Source organism: Lissotriton helveticus, chromosome 12 (assembly GCF_964261635.1).
Source record: "Lissotriton helveticus chromosome 12, aLisHel1.1, whole genome shotgun sequence".
NCBI lineage: Eukaryota > Metazoa > Chordata > Amphibia > Caudata > Salamandridae > Lissotriton > Lissotriton helveticus.
The window spans coordinates 320,822,840-320,845,639 of NC_136073.1; positions in this window are offsets into that span (position 1 = coordinate 320,822,840).

Below are 22,800 nucleotides of genomic sequence, written 5' to 3' on the forward strand. Positions count from 1 at the left end.
CATCCCAAGGATTGACTGATCCACCACTGGAGGTAGATCATCCTCCTACCTGGCCACCAAGACATGAAACTCCCTTGGCGCACAACTACGACTGACCAGGACCATCTTACCTTCATTAAAGAACTGAAGACCTGCCTATTTCATCAGTAGCAGCACACCCCCTCCCTTGAGTGCCTTCAGACCCTCACACCTGAGTATGGTGCTCTATGGAGGTCTAGATGTATTGTTTGATTGTGGTCTCATTTTATGTGATGGATACTTACAGCAGCACAAGAAGTGTAACTGTGTCCCTTGCACACTGTAACACCTCATACATGTGACCCTTATATTTGAGTTTATGGATTTCCACATGGTGCCATTGAGTCCTTGACACTTCCATGCACATGTGATGTGTAAACATGCTGCATGCAAGAATGATGCTTTTGGACTGTCTGCATACATGGCATGCATGAGGAGACATTGTAAGCATACAGACAAAGATAGTAATGATTTCACACTCACCAGTGGCCTTAGGATTCTTGAAGGACTCCACCTCATCCCTTGTGTATGGTGGTGGACCACCTACAAGGGAAAGACAATAGAGCAGATTCTCAGCGTATGTTGCATATTTCAACACAGTACAGAGATTACATGAGAGTCAGTGGTATCTTCAACATTGGCTTACGATGCGTCCCATGAGGCAACCTGATTCATACAACAGTCTCTGGCTAAGTGCTTCACATGTGAAGCACACTCTTCTACTGCATGTATGACACACATGTGATCCCTTGTTTGTGGTGTCACATTGAGATGGCATTTGCCAAATACTTGAACACTTGTCCCATATTGATAATATGTTTGCATTGTGTAGATGTATGTGATTGTGCTTTTATGGGGGACTTCATTTATAATGCAGCGCACCATGGTGAAAAAACGGCACAGATGCGTGAGGCATCTGTGCGGGAATTGTGGCCCATTGCTGGAGTTGCGTAGCAAGCGCAACGCAGCTCCAGCAAGGCTCAGGGGTACACCATCTGCACAATGCTGCGTCAAGACCTACGCCTGCTTCAAGCAGGCGCAGGGTTTTGACGCAGCATTGCCCAGAAAGTGACTGAGTGAAATCTCATAGATTTCACTCAGCCACTTTCATGAGGCGTTCCTGCGCAGGAACACCCCCCCTGCGCAGGAACGCCTTCTTATGGCGCAGTGCTTTACAACGTGACGCATCTCCTAGATGCGTCACATTGTAAATAGGGCGCATTGTTTGCGCCGCAGTTGGTCAAATAAAGTGACGCAATTGCGGTGCAAAGAGGCGCAACTGCCTCATAAATCTGCCTTTATGTATGTATTATTTTTGTGTAGGAAATTATGTTTGAGATTTAGCAAATTAACACCAACCTGTAGTTGATGGTAAGGTGCATTTTTTTCCAATAATGCACAATTTAGCTTTTTGGAAGGTGGCAGGTGATGCACACACATGCCCATAGGGCATGTATGTGCACCATATGCACACACATATACTTTTGAGGGCTGCAGCAGGGTGTCTTTGAGACACCCCTGCACCCTTGTAATAATTCACAAATGTCGATTAGCAAATAGCTGATTTGCAATTAGTGTATTTATTTCAAATTATTCCTATGGGCCTCCTGGGCCATGGCAATGCATATGGAATTATCCCTTAATTGCAAAGTATAAACATGCAGAGTTGCACATACGGAAGATTAAGGAATTCCTAAAATAATAGCGCATTTTCTTCATACATATCATTTTGCAATTCATAAATAGCGATTCCTTAAAAATCGCAATTTTTGATTAGCGAAAGGGTTTGTTGATAGATATGGCCCTATATCTGATGTTACAGCGGCGCAAGGGGATCATCAGTGAGGCCCCTGTAGTTTCACAATGGAATAGCTTAACCTTACAATACAGCTGTTAATACATGAAATAAATGTAATTTGACTTACCAATTGTTCCATCGACCTCAATTCCAAGGTGGTCCAGGAGATCCTGCTCACGGTTGATGAGATCAGCCCACCGATGCTTGTACTGTCTGAGGGTCCTGTCCACTCCAAATATTCGCAACATCTGGTACCGGACCCTCTCCCACCTCAGCTTCCTTTCTTGGGTTGGGTGACCCAGCAGTACCCTGCCTCCACTCCCAATCATGTTTGGGAGGTAGTGGACTATCAGCCACAGTAGCTCCCCATACTCCTGCTCAGTAAGGTTCCTAGACCTGGGTGACATTGTGACAAAGCACAAGCCACGCTGTGTGAATGCAACAAAAAATTTTTTGCTTTCACAGGAATCCCCCTATTACTATAAATCCACTAAACAGAACAGTAATCCCCCTATTACTAACTTTGAAAACCCCTTAACAGAACACTAATCCCCCTATTACTAACTTTGAAAACCCCTTAACAGAACACTAATCCCCCTATTAATGACTATTAAAACCCCTAAACAGACAGACAACCCTTTACACACAACACACAGGTAGACAATACACAACACTACAGAGACTATTTGGACACAGTTAGCAAGACACACACTGTAAAACAACTGCAGGACAGGACAAAACTCTCAAGCACTTTGCAAACACACTCCTACACCTCTCAGAGACTACAAAGGAGTGAAAGAGAAAGCGAAAGTATGATATTACTTCCTGTTTGTGAGCAGGGCAGGCTGGTTACATCATTTCCTGTTGCGATGCGACTCGTTTCCGACGATGCGTCATTATTGGCATGCGAATAAAACGTAATTATGTCGCATCGTTGATTTGAAGCATGGTACACTGTTAAAATATTTCCCCTTACGGTGCGACCAGTTATGGTGGAAGTGTCATTATTGTCATGCGACCAAATGATTATTATGTCGCATCATTAATTAGAAGCATGGGTGACTGATGACATATTTTCCCCTGAAGGTGCGACCAGTTATGGTGGAAGAGTCATTATTGTCATGCGACCAAATGATTATTATGTCGCATCATTAATTTGAAGCATGGATGACTGATGACATTTTCCCCTGAAGGTGCGACCAGTTGTAGTAGAAGCGTCATTATTGGCATGCGAATTGAAACGTAATGATGTTGCATCGTCGATTTGAAGCATGGTACACTGATAAAATAATTCCCCTTACGGTGCGACCAGTTATGGTGGAAGCGTCATTATTGTCATGCGACCAAATGATTATTATGTTGCATCATTAATTAGAAGCATCGGTGACTGATGACATATTTTCCCCTGAAGGTGCGACCAGTTATGGTTGAAGAGTCATTATTGTCATGCGACCAAATGATTATTATGTCGCATCATTAATTTGAAGCATGGGTGACTGATGACATTTTCCCCTGAAGGTGCGACCAGTTGTAGTAGAAGCGTCATTATTGGCATGCGAATTTAAACGTAATGATGTCGCATCGTCGATTTGAAGCATGGTACACTGATAAAATAATTCCCCTTACGGTGCGACCAGTTATGGTGGAAGCGTCATTATTGTCATGCGACCAAATCTTTATTATGTCGCATCATTGATTTGAAGCATGGGTGACTGATGACATATTTTACCCTTACGGTGCGACCAGTTATGGTGGAAGCGTCATTATTGTCATGCGACCAAATGATTATTATGTCGCATCATTAATTAGAAGCATGGGTGACTGATTATTTATTATTTATTATTTATTATTATTTTTATTCGATTTATATAGCGCGTTATACCCTGGGGTCTCTAAGCGCTTGTCCAAGTAGCACCGCTAAATTCCTAAGTGAGCACAAACAGACAGATTTCTAGATTGGTACAGCCGGACTTATAACCCCACCCAGGCTTCCTGACATAGGACAGTTTTCAGCTTCTTGCGGAAGGCCATCAAATTGGACTCCCTACGCAGATCGGTCGACAGGTTGTTCCATACTGCAGGGAGAGTATTTGAAATTGCACGACCGCCCACCGTGACTAATCTGGCACGTGGTTGGGTGAGACGAGAGGCATCAGCAGATCTTAATGCCCTGCCCGGTATATATGGGGTTAGACGGGCCTTGATATATCCTGGGGCCCTACCATAAAGTGACTTGTGAGCAATGCATAGCCCTTTAAAGAGCACCCTCTGTCTCACCGGCAGCCAGTGTAACTGGCGCAGGAGTGGGGACGCGTGCGAGTTCCTAGGTTTCTTAAAGATGAGCCGAGCGGCGTCGTTCATCACCACTTGGAGTTTGTTGAGAAGTTTTTGGGGCAATCCTATATAGAGCGAATTGCCATAATCCAACCTTGAAAGCATCATTGCGAAGTCCGCCTGTCTCAAGGTTGAAAATGAGACATATTTTCCCCTGAAGGTGCGACCAGTTATGGTGGAAGAGTCATTATTGTCATGCGACCAAATGATTATTATGTCGCATCATTAATTTGAAGCATGGATGACTGATGACATTTTCCCCTGAAGGTGCGACCAGTTGTACTAGAAGCGTCATTATTGGCATGCGAATTTAAACGTAATGATGTCGCATCGTTGATTTGAAGCATGGTACACTGATAAAATAATTCCCCTTACGGTGCGACCAGTTATGGTGGAAGCGTCATTATTGTCATGCGATTAAATCTTTATTATGTCGCATCATTGATTTGAAGCATGGGTGACTGATGACATATTTTACCCTTACGGTGCGACCAGTTATGGTGGAAGCGTCATTATTGTCATGCGACCAAATGATTATTATGTCGCATCATTAATTAGAAGCATGGGTGACTGATGACATTTTCCCCTGAAGGTGCGACCAGTTGTAGTAGAAGCGTCATTATTGGCATGCGAATTTAAACGTAATGATGTTGCATCGTCGATTTGAAGCATGGTACACTGCTTAAATATTTCCCCTTACGGTGCGACCAGTTATCATGGAAGCGTCATTATTGTCATGCGACCAAATCATTATTATGTCGCATCGTAAATTTGATGCATGGCTGACTGATGACATATTTTCCCCTCAAGGTGCGACCAGTTTTAGTAGATGCGACTTTATTGGCATGCGTCACAATCTTCATTAATGGCACATTGCAGTTTTTATCTGACAATGTTGTTGCATATATTAACTGCTGTATTTTTGACGCTGGGCAAAAGATGCGTGTTTACGCTTAGCATGAAAGTGTCTCAACAGGAACACAAAATGTTTGTGTGTACATTTTTGTTGTTTGTATATTCAGCTGAGTCAGACTATGACATGTGTTGACCAAAGTCACTTTTGGGCCTTGTGTAACGTCACTTTTGTGCGTGGAGTCAGGAATGCATGGGTCAGATTGTGACGTTGGCAGACCTATCGTCACTTTTGTGCGTGTAGTTGGGAATGCATGGGTCAGATTGTGACGTAGGCAGAGCTAATGTCACTTTTGTGCATCGAGTCAGGAATGCATGGGTCACATACTGACGTAGGCAGACCCAACGTCACTGTTGTGTGTAGAGTCATGAATGCATGGATGAGATTATGAAGTATGATACACCAACTTCATTTATGTGCCTGCCACATTTGATCTATTATGCAAACTTGTGTGAGCACTGAGGGCTACTTTTTCATGGATGGTCATATTTAGCCTCACATACACTGTGTAACATATTAATTAATGTAATGTTTGTCCTATTATTGATTTACCTCCAACATGACTTTGCATTATCGAAGAACTTTTTTATAATTTTACCTGCTGTGTGATTTCATAATGTGGACTCATCTTCACCTGTGCTTTTTTCATTTTCTGCACCACAAAATTGGGATGGTAAATGTTGGTTTTTGAAAATTGTGAATTTATAACCTAATTTATGATGTTTTTGCGTAGAATATTACAGCATGCATTCCTGCGGCACTTCCCTGCAGCAAGCAAATAGGGCCGGAAGGTGCTGTGTCTTTGACATACGGGAGATTCCTGTGCTTTTCATGTGCGCTGACTCACAATGGCCGGCCTGCCTACCTGCACTATGTATGCTGTGTTGCATGGAGGAATATTTTTGTACAGGAACGGTCACCTTCATACACATGTGCATTCATACCCTGCACACAGACACACATGCACTATGGTGCCAGGGTACCTGTGTTGAACAGACACTGGTGAGTGTGGCCATTGCAGGTGAAATTGCAAGGCAGTACAATGTAAATGGATGTGTGGCCTGATGTATGTCTGATGTCAGCCTCCAGACATGAGAGTAAATGTCATGTATACCTGGTGACCTATCCTTAGGACACCCCCGCGCCGCACGGCCACCAGCTGTCGCGTGTGCCCCCCGCCTGAGTGCCGCTGCTCTCAGCCTCGCTGAGCCGTCCTTCCTCTGGCCACGCCCGCCGTTCGTTCTCCCGCATTTTCTGCCTTTTGTTGTTTAGTTTGTAACTGTACAGCATTCCGTATTTAATTCCTGTTTTGCCCTCTGCTTGTACTGGTGTCCCCCCCCCTGTGTTTTTTGTTCCCCGCGCCCACCCGCCCCGCTCCCCGCTTCCCGCTTCCCGCCGCCGGGAGTGTGGACACGCCCCCTCCCTTCTGTGCCCTCCCCGATCCCGCCTCCCAGCTGCTCCTCCCTCCCTGCACTTGGCCATAAATGGCGACCGTGCGCACGCGCAGCGTTGACGCGCAGCGGTAGCGCCGATTGTGTGCCGAAGGAGCGCCAAAGGTAAGCCCGTCTGCGCCCGTCCGCGCCTGGACCGTGCCCAGTGCCAGGACCCCTGGCTCCTGCAGACACCAGCCCACCCGCCGGACCTACGACGCCGCCGAACTCTACGCACTCTACGCCGGCCGAAGCCCGGGCTGCTATCGAGCCACCCCGAGACGCACCCACGGACCCTTCTGCTGCCACTCCTGCAAGTTCACCTGCATCCGGACCTGCACTACACCAGCACCGACCAAGCCGAGCACCTGCAGCAACCACCTCAAGTGCATCCTGCTCAACACCCGCTCCGTCCACAGACACGCCGTCCAACTCTGGAACCTGATCGACACCACATCTCCAGACGTCGCCTTCCTCACAGAAACCTGGATGAACGCCTCCTCAGCGCCCGACATCGCCATCGCCATCCCGGACGGCTACAAGATCATCCGGAGGGACCGCGTCAACCAGACAGGAGGTGGCATCGCCATCATCCACAGGAACTCCATCCGCATCACGACCAACACCGACGACGCCCTCGCACCCGCCGAACACCTGCACTTCCAGATCCACATCAACCCCAAGACCACCCTCTGAGGCACCCTCATCTACAGACCCCCGGGACCACGCACACAATTCAGCGAAGACATCGCCGACTTCATCAGCCCGCACGCCCTCCTCTCCGCTGACTACATCCTCCTCGAGGACCTCAACTTCCACCTGGAGAACAACAACGATCGCAACACCACCACCCTGCTGGACAACCTCGCCAACCTCGGTCTCAAGCAGCTGGTGACCACCCCCACCCACTACGCCGGACACACACTCGACCCCGTGTTCTCATCCAGCAAGGACATCACCTTCAGCCACGCCACCGGACTCCACTGGACGGACCACAGCTGCGTCCACTTCAGCTTCAAAAGGACCACGATCCACCACCACCAGCAACAGATTGCACGCAGAAGCTGGTTCAAGATGACAGTCGACCAGCTTGCGACTTCCCTGAGCATGAACCCTCCCACCAGCGCAACTAACCCAAGCCAGGCCGCCACCAACCTCGCAAAGTGGATCAGCAACAGCGCAGACGACCTCGCCCCTCTGAAGACCCCACCTAGCAGACCCGGCAGCAAGAAAGCCCCATGGTTCACCAACGAACTCAAGAGCTCCAAGAAGAACTGCCGAGCACTCGAGAAAGCCTGGCGCAGAGACCCAACACCGAACAACATGACTGCCCCCAAGCTCGCCACCCGAAAACACCACCAACTAATCCATGCCACCAAGAAAAATGCATTCAAGGAACGACTGGACAGCAACGCACACAACAGCAAGGTACTCTTCAACAGCGTTAAGGAGCTCTCCAACCCCAACGCCGGAAACTACGACATCACCCCTTCGCAAGACCTCTGCAACTCCCTCGCCTCCTACTTCCACAACAAGATCACGGACATACACAACAGCTTCAGCACTCAACCAACGCTGGCCACGACTGAACCACCGCCCCCCACCACCACCCTCCGCGCCTGGACCCCGATCAGCACCGAAGACACCATCCGCACGATGAACTCCATCCACTCCGGATCTCCGACCGACCCCTGCCCTCACCACGTATTCAACAAGGCCGACGCTGTCATCGCACCCCACCTGAGGGACATCATCAACGCCTCCTTTGACACCGCCATCTTCCCTGAGAGCTGGAAGCACGCCGAAATCAGCGCACTACTAAAGAAGCCTTCAGCCGACCCCACCGACCTCAAGAACTACCACCCCATCTCGCTGCTCCCGTTTCCTGCAAAAGTCATCGAGAAGACCGTCAACAAGCAGCTGGCCGCCTTCCTCGAGACGAACAGATCCCTCGACCTCTCGCAGTCTGGCTTCCGGGCCAACCACAGCACCGAGACCGCCCTGATCGCAGCCACCGATGACATCCGAGCCCTGCTCGACAACGGAGAACAGCGGCCCTCATCCTCCTAGACCTCTCCGCGGCCTTCGACACTGTCTGCCACCGTACCCTAGCGCAGCGCCTCAGCGACGTTGGACTCCAGGAGAAGGCACTGGAATGGATCACCTCGTTCCTCGCCGGAAGGACACAGAGAGTCCGCCTCCCCCCGTTCAGATCAGAAGCCACCAAAGTCATCTGCGGCGTTCCTCAAGGCTCCTCGCTCAGCCCAACCCTCTTCAACGTCTACATGAGCCCCCCCGCAGCCATCGCACGCCAACACAACCTCAACATCATCTCCTACGCCGACGACACCCATCTGATCCTCTCCCTCACTAACGACTCCGCCACCGCCAGAGCCAACCTACACGAAGGGATGACAGACGTAGCCATGTGGATGATGAACAGCCGCCTGAAATTGAACTCGGACAAGACGGAAGTCCTCATCCTGGGATCCTCACCCTCCGCCTGGGACGACTCCTGGTGGCCCCCCGCCCTGGGCAGCGCACCCAAACCGACAGACCACGCACGCAACCTGGGCTTCATCCTGGACTCCTCCCTCTCCATGACCAGACAAATCAACGCAGTCTCCTCGTCGTGCTTCAACATCCTGCGCATGCTACGTAAGATCTTCCGGTGGATCCCCACCAAGACCAGAAAGACTGTTACCCAGGCCCTCGTCACCAGCCGACTGGACTATGGTAACTCCCTCTACACCGGAACCACTGCCAAACTCCAGAAGAGACTCCAGCAGATGCAGAACGCCTCAGCACGACTCATCCTGGACATCCCCCGTCGCAGCCACATCTCCGGACACCTGAGAGATCTGCACTGGCTCCCGGTCAACAAGAGAATCACCTTCCGTCTCCTCACCCACGCACACAAAGCCCTACACAACCAAGGCCCAGGATACCTCAACAGCCGCCTCAACTTCTACGCTCCCACACGCCAGCTTCGATCGACCGGCCACGCCCTCGCCGCCGTCCCCCGCATCCGAAGAGCCACCACAGGAGGAAGGTCCTTCTCCTACCTGGCCGCCAAAGCTTGGAACTCCCTTCCGACCCACCTCCGCCTGACCCAGGACCACCTTGCCTTCAGGAAGCGGCTCAAGACCTGGCTGTTCGAGCAGTAGCGGACCCCCCCTCCCCTAGCGCCTTGAGACCCTCCGGGTGAGTAGTGCGCTATATAAATGCTTTGATTGATTCATTGATTATGTACTCCACATATGAGATTGTCATGCAACTTGCAGTGTAAATTTTGGAAAAATAATCATGCACAAGGTAGTAAAGGTTGTATGATGTATTTTTATTAGTCCAAACACAAATCAAGATGCATGATGAGGATGTTATTTTTCACATTCTTAAAAAAAATTATGCACTATGTCAGCACGTCTGCGGATGTCTGCTGCTGTGCTTTGGTTTACAGGAGCATGGCCGTCCTCCTGGTCATCCTCCGGCATTTGTGGATTTAAATCAGGTCCATCATCCTAGGGGACTTTTGTGAGCACACATATGTTGTGCAGTATTGCAGAAGCCAAAATTAATTTGCACACTGTCTCTGGTGAATACAGCATACGTCCACCAGACTTGTCCAGGCGCCGAAACCTGGCCTTGAGCAGACCAAATGTTCTTTCGACAATGTTCCTGGTCCTGCAATGTGCTTGGTTGTACGCTACTTCCTGTGGCGACTGTGGGTTTCCATAAGGTGTCATCACCCACGGCTGGATGCCATATCCCTGGTCAGCTGTAATGGAATAAATGAGAAGGTACAATGAAATGTTTGTAATGGTTCTGGTAAACTACAGGCCATATGTTGTGGGCAATATTTCATTTGGCAGTGTCCATTGGGCATGGATGTTGCAGAGAACACACCCAGTGACTCACATGCAAGACACCTTTGGCACATAGTTATGCTGGAAAATGGACACAGATTTGGACGGACATGCATTGACTCCCTATATGCCTCTACATGACCTTGGGCCTCATTTATGAAGGACTTGCGCCACTGGTGCGTGACTTTTTCCCATTTTTGAAGTTACGCACCGGCAGCGCATGACCTTAATTAATTATGCCCCTTCTATTGATGTATATGTATATGCTAGTACAACATTATTCAATCCATGACCTCATTAAAGCGTCATTGAAGCAATATTACCAGTATGGTAGCATGAATGGTGCATTGTATCATACTCTTTTGCTTACCTACAAGTAGGCCATTGCCATACTGGCCCTTCTTGAAGCGGTCATTTATGATTTATTTATTTATTTATTTATTTATTTATTTATGCGATTTTATATAGCGCAAACTTTACCCGAAGGTGTCAGAGCGCTTTACATAGGACCCAGTTTCAACCATAAGGACTGATGGTTACATTCGGAAAAACAGATTTGCTAATTTTTGACTTGCATAAGAACCAGTTGAAAACATACGGACTTAGGATTACATGCGTTACAAAAAAAGGTACAAACAGAAAAAATTGCAAATGTACAAGAGATAGAGTCACACAAGGAGGAGATACAAATGGATAAACTCTAGGCATATACTAGAGATATCTCTATCTACTTAGGGAGGGGATACACATGGATATACTCTAGGAGTCACAGAGGAATGGTAGAGAGCACAGCGGACTCCTGCATAAACTAGTGATTAGAGTTATCTCTATATACAGAGGGAAGGGATACACATGGAAATACTCTAAAAGTCACATAGGAGACTGGTCATTAGAGTTATATCTATATACATAGGGAAGGGATACGAATGGATATACTCTAATGGTCACATAGGAATGGTAGAGAGTACAAAGGTCTACTGCATATACTAGTGATTAGAGTTATCTCTATATACATAGGGAAGGGATACGAATGGATATACTCTAATGGTCACATAGGAATGGTAGAGAGTACAAATGTCGCCTGCATACACTAGTGATTAGAGTTATCTCTATGTACATAGGGAGGGGATAAGACTGGATATACTAAAGAGTCACATAGGCAAGGTATATGGTGCAAGGTCTAAAGCAAATACCATTGATTAGAGTTATTACAATAAGTCAAAGAGCAGAGTTCCATAAGTGTGGATGCAGTCACAGAACAAAGGGAGGGTGGGAGGGCTGCAAGGGTATGGAGAGAAGGGGAAGCGGAAAAGGGAGGGAACATTTGAGGATCATCCACAGGGAAAAGGGTTGATGGACGAGGGAATGGGAGGAGGGCTAGAGTCCATCGAAACTGTCCGAAAACAGCAGCAAAGTGATGGTCAGGACAAAGCAGAAAGTCAAGAAGTCCAGGAGTGAAGGTGGGAGATGAAGCTGGAGGCCAGCCGCAGGCGCGACACCATCTTGGAGAGCTTGCAGTCAGCCGTCTCGGTGAGGGAGAGACTGCGCCAGGTGGTGAAGGCCATGTTGACGCTGTTGGTACGGTCACGCGTTGGCCATGGGGCGCTGCACGGCTGCCGGTGGGTTGTGTGTGGATTCACCCGCAAGCAGTGTGGAGTCCATTCAGAACACTGGTGCCCTGTTGGGGGGGGGGGGGAGGGGAGGGAGGGTGAGTGGTCTGGAGATCTGGCCCGTGTTGCAGGGCCCCAGGGCATTCCGGCACTGGCAGTGGCCCCAAACTGGCAGCAGGTCGGGAGGCAGGCCAAAAATCCAAGAGAGGGCTGGATTAGCAGGAGGCCGGGGAGAAGTTGGGGCGAGCCAGTGGAAGCGGTGATCGCCATCCAAAAGTCGCCTCCGGCCGCCATCTTAGAGTCAGTCAGGCGCTGGAAGGATTCCCTCGGTGGGGGTCTCCACCGAAGTGAAGGTAGAGGAAATTATGCCAGCTGCTGCAGCGAGAGTCTCGACCAGCCGGGGTAGCGCAGGACGCAATCCTACCTCCCAGCGGTGGCCGCAGCCAGCGGAGTCCACAGCGCAGTGCCGCCCGCCATCTTGAGCGCCTCGGCCCTCGCCTCCTTCACCTCGGGAGATCGAGCCTGTCTGACAACCTCGGAGCGATCGCTTCTGCTCCGCCCCTGCCCCACTCGCTCCGCTTCGTGCTGGAAGAAAGAGCGGTCAAAATGAAGGGCTGCATCTGCCCAGGGCCGGGTCAGAGCATCTCGTGGACCGGGAGCCGAGACGATCAGCGTCCGCTCGGCTCCCGGCTCCCATAATGATGGGATGGCATAATGATGCAGTTCCGGAATATGAAGGCATCATGTACACTGCCAGGGTATTTTGCCAGCACATTGGTAAATAGTCCACGGTGATCCACAATGGCCTGTACATTGATTGAATATGTATGTTTGCGATTTATGTACAAATGTGCTGTTGCTGCCGGAGGTACTAATTGCACATGTGTACAGTCAATGGCACCCAGCACATGGGGTAAGCCTGCTATGTCATAGAATCCTTGCTTGATCTCCATCTGCTGTTGTGGATTGTTGGGGAAACGGAGGTAGCGGGGTGTCAGATGGATGATGGCATCCAGGACAGTTGGTAGGAATGATGAGAAAGCTGGCTGGGATATTCCTGCCACTTTGGCAACTCTTGTCTGGAAGGAGCCCGACGCTAGCATATGCAACACAGCCAGGAGCTTTGCCTGTGGCGGTATGTTGGTAGGCCTGTTGGTTGCTACCTCTAGCCTTGGTCCAATGAGTCGTAGTAGATGTTGTATGGTCTGCTTCTTGAGGCGAAATAGACTTATGACCTCCTCATTCCTGAGGCCTCTCAGGACGCTCCTTTGACGGAATAACCGCTCCTTTCTCCGGCGTTGCCTTGGGGGGGGGGGGTGGATTTTGTGGGGCGGGGAGTTGTGGTGGGATTCCTGGTGCTAGTCGTCTCCGTCTGGCAGCTACTCGCAGCATTACAACCTCCATGGTGTGGGGATAGTTGCAGCAATGTCCACTGTGGCCTCTCCTCTTGCTATGTGCCGATGCGTCATTTCCTGCGCGTCGGTTTTGTAGGCGCACCAATTCTGACGCAACCGCAATGCTACGCCGTTTCCGCAACGGATGCGTCAAAAGTGGATTAAGTCATAAATGTGGATGCGTCATTTTTGCGCGTGTTTCTCCGTGGTAACGCCCACCTTGCATACATTAATACTTACGTGTCGCAGGGCATTTTCACGGAGTGGTTTTCCCCGCGCAGTGGGCTGAAAGTGGCGCATCGTCGGAGATGCGTCACTTCATTAATATGGCGCATGTGTTGCGCCGACGATGCGTCATTATTTTTGACGCATTGACGGCGCAAGCTCTTCATAAATGAGGGCCCAGGTGTGAGAATGTGCTTTTTCTGTTTTATTCTGTCATTAGATTATTGTTTGCTTTACCTTTAACATACACTATTTAAAATGTCAAAAGAGTTTTTCACTCTCCTCTACCATTAGCTCCCATCAGATGAGCAATTCAAAAGGCCTGTACATGACTGCAAAGATTCACACTTGCATGCTTGCATTGCACTCTGACACGCATGTATTTAAAGACAATGGGGCATATGTAGAAGCCCCTATCGCCAACACAACGTCACTTTTATCGATGTTGTGGTGGCAATAGGGGCTGTGCCTTATTTACAAGGCAGCGTTAAGCCACTTAATGTGGCTTAATGCTGCATTGTAAATAATGCCCCTTTCACTCTATGGTAAGTGTGAAAGGGGTGGGCGGTGGGTATTGCGAATGGCGTTCCACCGCAACACCCATTGTATTTGACGCTGCCCCCAGGAAGACCCTGGTCTTAAGTAGGTGAAATGAGGAGAAATGCATTATTTCTCTTTGTTTTTGCTTTTTCCATGTGTGCTGCCTTGTGCAGCACATATGGAAAAGGCAAAATGCCATGGTTTGTTTATGTAAAGGAAGGTCCCCCTTCCTGTAAAAAAAAATCATAAAAAATAAAATGCCATTTTGTCACTTTTTTGTGTGCTGCATTAAGCAGCACACATGAAAGAGACAACATTGCATTTCAGGATTGTTTATGTGCAGAAACGGACACCTTCCTACACATAAACAATCCTCCCCTGCATGCAGACACCCTTGCACTATGGTACAAGGGTGCCTGCGTTGGCACTACACTGCTAAGTGTAGTGCTATCACAGGGGGAAATGCAAGGCTGCACCATATTGTTGTCAATATGGTGCAGCCCTGCGTTTCAGAAGTGGTGGAGAGAGGCGTTAAGCCAGGAAGGCTAACGCTTCACTCCGCCACTTCATTGTACATATGGCCCATTGTGTCTTTAAATATGTGCATGTAAGAGTGCAATGCAAGCATGCAAGTATGAATCTTAGCAGTTGTGTACAGATCTTTTGAATTACGACTGCTAAGATTCACACTTGCATGAGTGCATTGCACTCTGAAAAGCATGTATTTAAAGACAATGTGTCTGCGGAGAGTTGTACTGGAAACAAGAGCAGATAAGGGTTCCAAAGAGAAATGTAAGAGGCTGGAGGGGGGAATTAGGAGTGATGGCAGACCCTGAAAGCAGATGATGCTGGGCAGAGACTCAGGCCTCTAAGGCAGCTTGACAGAGGAGGCAAACAATACTAGTTCTCACACTTTTGGCCAAAAGGTGCAATGCCGTTCCTCCGAGAGGTGTCTCTCAGCTGCAGCTGGTGAAGGAAAAAGGAAAATATGTTACTGAATGCTCCCAGCTTTGATGCAGGTGAGTCAGAAGTCAATGGGCTGACTCGAGTGAGAAGACAGAGGGCTGCAGAGGCTGAAGGGTGACCAAGGGGTAAAAGACTTCAGCAATGGTTACGAATTTATTCACACGTGAAATACTTTGCCCAACAATAATCCCACCTCTTATTCTCATAGGCTGACAGTATCAAGGGTCAGCCAGTCAGAAGAGGAGGTGGGATCCTGGAAGGACATTAATCTACGTAGCAGTTCCGGGCGAATTCATTTCTCGACCGAAGCCCTGGAAATACTGTTGCTTTAGGCAACGCCTGATTGCCCTCAACTGTGCTTCACAAACACACATTGCACATGTGGGATTTGGGTGATATTGAAGTCGTCCACCACACAAGTGCAGTGTGTGGTTGTATGCTGTTGTGGTGCACTGCTACTTACAAACTGGGCAGCAAGAATGCCTCAGACTGTCTTCCACTCTCCTTCTTCTCTTTCCTCCATGACTAGCGAGGCGCCGCCCCCAACGCCCTCATACAGGAACCGCCCCTCGTAAGTGTACTGAAGCAATGGGTCTACAATGATGGATTTCCTATGGAGGCAGATTCTTCCTGTACATTGCAGAACTCAAAGGAGTTCTCCAGTCAGTGTACTTTTGTCGTGGCTTTATGTTTTTATGGAGCCAGTGGTATTAGCAAAAATAGCCTGCCTTAATTTTACGGCGTAGAGATTATTGAACACAAATAGAGCTTTTTCAATCAGGAAGTGTAAAGTCATATTTTGATAGTTCTGAATCAGATGACATTGGCTTCTCAGATAGAACTCCAATATTGTTAAATGACGTACTAAGAGGTCCACCGAAAAGCTGGGTTTGGGAAGCACCCTCTCCACAACCCCAGCCATTTATCGTTACATCTAGGGGGTCAGGATATCTACTGTTTTTAGAAGGTGGGTCAGTACCACAATCCCTTAATTCTCAAGCTAACTCTAGAAAGAGGAAAGATGAAATATAAGCACCTGAATGACTCATGAGACAGTTCCGATACTAGATGAGAAAATAGAGCAACACATCAAAAACTATTTAATTCTAGTCTCTTCTAAAGCTTCAGCTATAGCTCAAGCTATTTTAAGGGAACAATACTACTGGAGACACAGCTACAACTACAACTACCACTATGTCAAGCCACTAAAGAATTGGAAAAAGACAAGCCTTTAATTCTTTCCGAAACTTTAAAAGTAAGCTTTGGGATCTTAAGGTTAGTTGCAGGCTGCTTCAAAGGTAAGCAGCTGCCACATAACGAGCACTGCCCCCAACAGTAATCCTAGACCACATGGATTTCAGCAGCAGAGTGCAGGCTCCTCAGTGGTCTATAGAATTAAATCCCTTTTGTAAAATGGGGATGACTTGGATTTAAAGGAGACGTTTGTACCAGACATAGCAAAGTAAAGGTCAGATGATGCTTCACAGGAAGGCAATAAAGAGTTGCTAGAGATTTTGTGATAGAATTATATCTTTTTAAGTTAAGGACTAGTCTAGAAGCCGTGTTCAAAGCAGCAGGATTTTATTCCTAGTTTTTGCCAGTAACTCCGGATATATTGCATTACAGTAGTCCAAACAGGACTATATGAACGCATTGAGAATTTAGATCTTATGCATGTAGGAGAAAAGATGAATGATTTTTCTGAGTGTGCGAAGTTGAAACATGCAGAAAGCTACCATTTAATTAATTTGACTTAATAGAGTCAAATAAAATTTCACACCAAGTTTCTTCACGCAATTCACAGGTTCTGGTTGATTTTTCAAACAGGGAGGCCAGAATAGCAGATATTTCAAAGAGTTTGAACCAGCTCTTCTCGTGTTGCCACTGAGCTTTAGATTGCAATCACAGATCCAAGAGTCAACTGCTTGAAGGCAACAATATAAAACATTGGCATCCTTACTTGACTCTCCTGAGATCTTGAAAATAATTTGGTAAGTATCTGTGTACATATAAACAATGAACCTAGATGATCGAACCAAGAGTACTAGAGGGGCCATGTATAAAATAAACAATAATGGTGGCAGTACAGATCCCTGCAGTACACAACATAATAGTGGTATGCAATGGCGGACACAATCAGATACAGAAGCATAATTCACATTTGAGAGGGCAAACCCCCGTAGCAGAATTGATTACATAATGGTCGACCTAGACCTTTGGCATAAAATTGATGACATGGCCATTATACCAAGATATGACAGTGATCATAATGCGTTGTTTCTGGCTTTACCGGATATTCTGTTTTTGCCCACGACCACTCCCAGGCTGGTCCCTCCTATAGTCACCTCAAATGATGAGAGGATTAAATAGAGCAATATAGTCTCAAATGAGAATTCTCTAGTTAACATATATGCCAAGGTTTCGTCTTCCCTTTTCAATTTAAGTAATCAGGGCAGTGACGAGCGAACTATCATGTCTACTTTCTCTCAACTTCTTAAAGCAATTAAGAGCCACTTCACGAGAAAAACAGAAAGTATGACCCCTAGAAGTAGGGATAAGCTCTGTTCAATGAATATTGTAAATGGGCTAAGACTGCCTTAATTGTAGCAGTTAAGGATGGGATTATAGTGGGAAAAAGAAGAATTTATAACACAGTCCATATAGAGGCAAAGAAAGTTGGGAGAAAGAGAAGTGGTGCATCTTGGTTGATGCATCTAGAATGAAAGATGGTAAATCATTCTGGCATCTACTCGCCAAAAGGCTCAGTATACACGGTAACAAAAGATGATTTTTTCATTCAACCACATGCTTGGAAGGCACATTTTATACAGTTGTACACAGAGGAGGGCAGTCAAAGGCATTCTGAGTCCATTGAGGTTGACTCAAACCAGGTAACAGAGGGAATGGCAGAAAAAGAAGTCTCCTTTACCTTAGAAGACACTATGACTGCAATCTGCAGCCTGGAAAAGGGCAAAGCCCCTGGATTAGATAAGATTCCGGGAGATATTTATAAATCAGAACCCACTATATGGGGTCTGTTAGATCTGGGGGTCTCTAGTTGGCAGAGGTAGGTACCACTGTCCAAATAGAGACCCTTGCTTCTAGTCAGGGCAAGGAGATAACCCTCTGAGATAACCCCTGCTCACCCTCTAGGTAGCTTGGCACGAGCAGTCTAGGCTAACCAGAGGCAATGCGTAAAGTATTTGTACCAACACTCACAGTAACACAGTGAAAACACCACAAACTGACTCCACAACAGTTTAGAAAAATAAAGGTATTTTAATCTAAACTACACAAGACCAAAACGACAAAAATCCAACATACACAGTTCAAGAATATGGTTTCAAAAGAGTTCTTAAGGTTGCGTTAAAATTCTTTAAGTTGCGATAGAATTCTCTACTTTGCGATAGAATTCTCTACAGATGCGTGAAAAGTTCACAGTTGCGTCACGTTTACTCACAGTACAAAGTTCCAAAAGCAGAAGCTGGTGTGGTGGAAAACAAGCGATGCGTTGCTCCTGAGACCCTGGGGAGGCGTTTGCGACAGCCCTGCTGCAGCAGCGGGCGTGTTGCGACGAATCCGGTCTGTATGGGGAGGAAGGCCACTTGAATGGATTCCGGTGCGTAGGTTCCGTAGGAAGTCTGTTCTCGCAAAGGCACGATGCGACGATCTCGTAGGGGCTGCGACGATCTCCGGGGCGACGATGCGCGGTCCAGCGGTGATCCTCTCTCTCGCAGCTCCTCGATGCGATGGTTCTGCGACGATGCTCGCAGCGACGTGATGCGGTCCGCAAGCAAGCGGTGTGGCGTTCTCACCCAGCGACGACAGGCTCTGCGACGATACTCGCAGCGATGTTCGATTCTCCCGCACCGGTCTGGTGCGTCCCGCAAACGAAGGATGCGACGTCTCTGGCAGCGGCGTCAGGCGCTGCGACGATCTCGACCTCCGTAGCGGCGGGAAACTTCTCGCACTGTTGGGGATGCGCTCCGCAAGCGAGCGATGCAACACTTTTCAGTTTCAAAAGTCACTCAAGCTTAGTTTCAAGCTTCCCAGCACAGGTACAACTTCCAGAGGCCCCACAACTGGATCAAGCACTCTAGGAAGGACAGAACTCTCTCAGCAGAGTTCAGGGAAGCTGGGGGTGAAGGCCTTTTGTTCCTGGGACTTCAGAACAGGGAGCCAGCTATACTCAGGCCCTTGGAGATTCCTTCAAGACAGGGGACACAGCTCAGCAGCAAAGTCCTTCCCCTCTCCTTGGCAGCAAAGCAACAGGTCAGTCCAGCAGAGCAACAGTAGGACAGTCTTCCTTCTTCAGTTTCAGCTTTCTCCTTGGCAGAGGTTCCTTCTTGATTTCCAGGATGATCTAATTTTCTGTTGTCAGGGGTCCTGTACTTATACCCCCAAAGTCTTTGTTCTCTTGGTGCATGTGGGCCCTGAGCCCGGTCTAAACCAGTTCTGGGTGGATCCTGAGCACTTTGTTTTGCTGGCTGCATCTTTCCTTTCAAAGTGAGGGGCAGGGTCCTCAGCCACCCAGCAGGGGGGTGGAGCCAGCATTGTGGATGGCAGGCACAGCCCTATTCAGCCCGGGTGCTAACTCCTCCCACCACTCCAGTTGCAAATGCAGTAATTCAGCCTAGTGCTGACTCATCCAGCCTCCTGGGGAATCCCCAGCCCCTGTCACTCTCAAACCAGACAGTCAATACACAAACAGGCCCAGGCACACAGAAGGGTCAGACAAGAGAACAGCAACTTTCTAAAAGTGCTGTTCTCAAACACAGGATTTAAAAACAACCTTTCCTAAAAGATGTGTTCTTAAATTCTGAGTTCAGGGATACTAGATACTTATGTCCTATCTTGTTCCTATGGGAAGAAATGCTGTTAACCACTGTAGCCAGCATCCCCCATGTTAATCTATGGAGCAAGATAGCCTTGCAGTAGTGAAAAATGAAAATGGCTGCTATTCACTACCAGAGCATGTCACCTGCACTAGTACATGCTCTACCTTTTACATACACTGCACCCTGCCCTGGGGGGTACATCGGGCCTTCCATAGGGGTGGCTGATGTGCACAAAAATGAAGGGTTAGGCCTGGTCAGTGGGGACACTGACCAGGAGGACATGGCAGTTCTAAACTGCACACAGGCACTGCAGTGTCAGGCCTGAGACATCATTTTAGGGCTACTCTTGTGGGTGGCACAACCAGTGCTGCAGGCCCACTAGTAGCATTTGTCATCACCAGCCCTGGCACACCTAGTGCACTTTACTAGGGACTTCATGGTGATACAAATATGCCAAACATGTATATCCAATCAGAATAACAATTTACACAGAGAGCATATGCACTTTAGCACCGATCAGCAGTGGTAAAGTGCGCAGAGTCCTATTGCCAATAGCCACGGGTCAGGAAAAATAAGGGCGGAAGAAGCAAAAAGTTTGAGGATGACCCTGCAAGAAGGGCCAGTTCCAACAGGGTCCCATACTAAATGTAATATTTAACACAATAGCACGAGGAGGGGCTATTCAAAGCTCCAATTATTCTGATTTTTTTTTATCAAATGTATTTTTATTGAGTTCAACAATGCAATACAAAACAGCATTCGGACAGACATAGCGTTGTAGGGGACTTCCAATCCTAGTTGCTACATGCGCTTCAGATATCTGAGCATTGGGGATGGATGTCATGTGTCCATGTGAGCTCGTGAGAAAGAAATTTGACAAGACAATGCAAACTAGAACTCCTGTACCCATACCTCCCCTGTGGCCCTCCCTAACTCCAACTGCCTCCCTTCCCTGGTGCCCACCCTCCCTCTTACCCCCTTCCCCCGCTGATTTTTTAAAAAGGGAATAGAGGGGATCCCTCAAACTACAGAACAATCAGCCTTATAGATACGGCCCAGAACATTTTTTGTAAATTGATTTTGATGCATCTAAACATATGGATTGAGAAAAATCATATATTATCTCATCTACAAGCTAGCTTTGGGAATCCACTAGCACATTAGACCAGGTACTTCTGATTTTATTATTTATATGGAAGGAAGTAGTTATCATCAGGAAGGGTCATCTCTATGTCATGTTTGTGGATCTCAAGCAAGCTTTTGACTCCATAAATTAAACTAAACGTTGGGCCGCCCTAAAGAATCTTGGTTTACCGAATGGGCTATTGCAACTTGTAATGAGTATGCATCAGGGCAAACTATGACCAGGTCCAATGGAATCAGGGGGATGAACTCACTGGGAAGATTGGAGTGTACAAATGAGTATGTGAATGTGTTCTTGCCCCAACCATGTTTACCCTTTAAATGAATGGGGTAATCCAAGCTTTGTACAATTGTAGGGCGATCCCCCTAAGCTTGCGGGCAGGCACATTCCTTCACTCTTGTTTGCAGATGACACATTATTAATTGCAGAAACCCCTATGGGTACACAAAATATATTGAATAGGTTTGCAACAGTATGCACTGACTTCAGACTAGAGATAAATTGCTCTAAGACCAAATCTATAGCTTTTACCCCCATCGTTTTTTTAAAGGGAAATTAAGGCTGGGTGTAAGTACGCTAGATCAAGTCAAGGTGTTTGGCTATTTAGGTATCAGACTGAATAGTAATTTGACTTGGGCAGACCAAATTAAAAAGAGCACCCTAAATTACAGCATGTCGATTCAGCAGTGGTTAGGAACTCAATCGATCTGCTTATCGTTCAACCTCTCCAGTTTTAGAAATTCATCGAGCCAGAGTTCTGGGTGTGGCTCTCTATGGAGGCCTAGACCAGACTAAGAGCCTGGACTGGCAGAAAATACATTTATACGGTCATTATTGAAACTGCCAAACAGTACATCACTCCTTCCGGCCCAGTTAGGCCTTGGTCAAAGATGACTTAAACACATAGCAGAAATTAAATCCCTATTGTTTTGGGTAAGGATATGGAATCGTCAATCCCAAATTCTGGTAGAAGAAGCCATAGAGGAAGTTCTGAACCTCAATAGTGTGGTAGGTCGGATGAAGTGGTTTAGAGAGGTGAGGCATTGGCTAATGAAACTGGGTTTGAAGGTGATGTGAGAAGACCCATAATCCCTGACGAAAGATGTACTACCACTCTTAAAAGCAACAGTTTGGGCATATATCCAGGACTCCACTTATGCTATTGCAGCACAACAGGAAGATTTTTTGGTTTTAAATGTACTTTTTTATTCAAGGATATTATTGATGAAATTGAACCATCATACGCACATGCACTTTACTTACAATTTAGGTATGTTAGTTTGCCGCTAAACTTTTTTTTAAGTAGGTGGACTCAGGCTACTGTAACTTCCATGTGACCAGCATGTTCCTTTAGTCGGAAATATTAGATTACTACATTTTTTTTGTCCCTGTTATGTACAGATCAGTAAAAAGTGGCTAATACCAGTTGGTCGGCTTTCATCGATTAAGCAACCAGTAGAGGCGCTGCGAATATTTAGTTCAGATCCCACGAAGTGGTTAATATTTGCCATATCACGGTACCTGTTATACACCTGGCATATTAGGTCCAAGGTGCTATCTGTCAGATAGAGCCTGGTACAATGCAAGTACCGGCACAATAAGCAAATGTTATTATGAGGCTGATGATATCACTTGTCTTTAAAGCCTATGGCCACATGTTTTTAAATTGTCTTTTTTATCTGTTTTCAAAATGTTTAATCCTTTTAGGCTAAGCTGTCTATTTT